Source organism: Entamoeba invadens (genome assembly GCF_000330505.1).
Source record: "Entamoeba invadens IP1 unplaced genomic scaffold scaff_1105074725651, whole genome shotgun sequence".
Classification (NCBI taxonomy): domain Eukaryota; phylum Evosea; order Mastigamoebida; family Endamoebidae; genus Entamoeba; species Entamoeba invadens.
This window is the reverse complement of record NW_004191770.1, coordinates 1-2,285: the sequence shown is the minus strand read 5'-3', so window position 1 is coordinate 2,285 and position 2,285 is coordinate 1.

Genomic DNA, 2,285 nt, shown 5'->3' with positions numbered 1-2,285 from the left:
AAATTATTAGAAATAATTTTAGTGATTTAACCATAAAATTTTTATTTAATCAATTAATTAAACTTTTTTAATATATACATTATTATTAATTGTAAATGTTTATTTGTCAATTTAACAAATGTTTTGAATAGTATATTCATCTCCCTTTTAAATTATCGTATAAATTAAACAATCAAATAGAAATATTTTATTATCTTTAGCAATATTACAAAACAATCAATGTATTATTTTCGAATAAAGTCAACCATATTAAGTTCAAAACAGTAAAACTTAATTTTAGTTAATTTTCTTGATAAAAACGATAATTCATAATACGATATAAATCAGTCAAAATAATAATAATCACCCAATAAAAAAACTAATATGAGAGAAACTTAAAATATTTTTTATTTGCTTGTATAATTTACAATTGAAAGGTTTAGTGTACAATTATATCAACACAAAGACATATGTATATTGTTGTATTCTAAAGTAATTTGAAAACAATTTGGTGTTTAATATAAATTATAGTTTTATTTTTCTTCATTTTATCTTTGGTATAAATAATTGTGTTTTGTCATTTTCATTTTGTTTTTCAAAAATGATAATGTTATTTACCATTTTAATGTTTTAAAGTTTTTTCCAATAACATGATCGTTTGGCCGACCCTGATTGAAATTAATGAATATATAAAACCATTTTTTTTATTTTTTTTTTAATTTCAAAGTGTGTAGAAAACAGTGCATGTTATAAGAATTGATTAATTTATATATTAATGAATAAAAACCCAACTACATTTCAAATCAACTTATATTTCATTTAACTAAATATAAAAGATCATCTTTATTTTTTTAGAATGAACGAAAACTTCAACGAGTCACAACTAATAAACAAAAAGATGAACAATTGTTTCATGAAAAAACAATATACGACTTTATTTCACCTTTCTATTTTAATAAAATTATTGAAACTGCTGTTTTTGAAGAAAATAATATTTTTTTAACAATTATAAAAACATATTTCAATTACCAAAACCTGGAGTAGTTGTTGATATCGATGGATTAAAGTGGAGTAACAACATTTATCACCACTTTCAAAAGAAAAACACGTTATTCTCAGATTTTAAAAAAGCAACACTTTTCAACGTTTCGAAACAATTGAAAGGGGTCCAATTGGACAGTTACAAATTATTTCCTCAACTCTAACAAAAACACGACAAACTTTTTATTTACATGATAATCCTAAAAGTTATGAAATGTGGTGTAAAAACGTTTCTGTTAAAACACATTTTGAAATTTGGAAAGACCCCCAAAGAACATCAAACAAATTTCAATTATCAAAACAAAAAGCGCTTTTAATTGCAAATAGGCCAATGGGCGGAGAAAGAGGTCGTAAAAGAGGTCCAAAATGTGGCAATTCAAAGATTGATCTCCAAACGATTGAAGACATTCTTCGAATAATTCGCAACTATCCACAAAAGACTCTGGTTCAAATAGCTGAAGAAGTAAGCGATATAAGAAAACAAAGAGTTGTTTCTATATGCAATTTAATGGAGTTTGACTCTGAAAAAAAATTATTCATGATACAAAAATATCTAAAAGTGCGGTTCATAAAATTTTAAAGAAAAGTGGTTTTACAACAAAACAAATAAAAAAAAGAACCCAAAGATAGTAATTCAATTTTGAGAATTGCTCAAAGATATGTGTATTGGCAACATTTTAATATTTTGATTTCACTTAATTTTTATTTTGTTTATGTTGATGAAGTTGGATATAATACAAATCAATCAAGAACACAAGGAAGATCTATTGAAGGAGAATGTTGTTATGTTGTTTTTCTGATAATAAAGGGTTTATCTTTCACAACAATCGTGTTAATGGCACCAGGGAAAAGGTTGGTTTTTCGATTAAAAGACACGACTAACAAAAATGAAGATTTTGTCAATTGTCTAAAAGAATTATTCATTCCGCAAATTAAAAAATGGTTCAAAAATTCTTTTGTATTTTTGATTTTAGATAATGCTGGTATTCATAACAAAAATGCAAATAATACATGCAGAGAAAATGGAATATATGTAACTTATAGTGTTCCATATAGTCCACGATTGAATGCAATAAAAAACATTTTCACAGTCCAAATCCTATATTAATGCTTGTATGACACATGAAAATGACTTTTTGTTAGCTGCGGATTTAGTGAGTCATTTTCAAACCAAAGTTGTGTTGGATTTTGAGACAAAAAGAAATTCACACGTTTTTTTCTTGATTATTTGTGCGTCTCTAATAAATGTTTCTGGAATTAACACT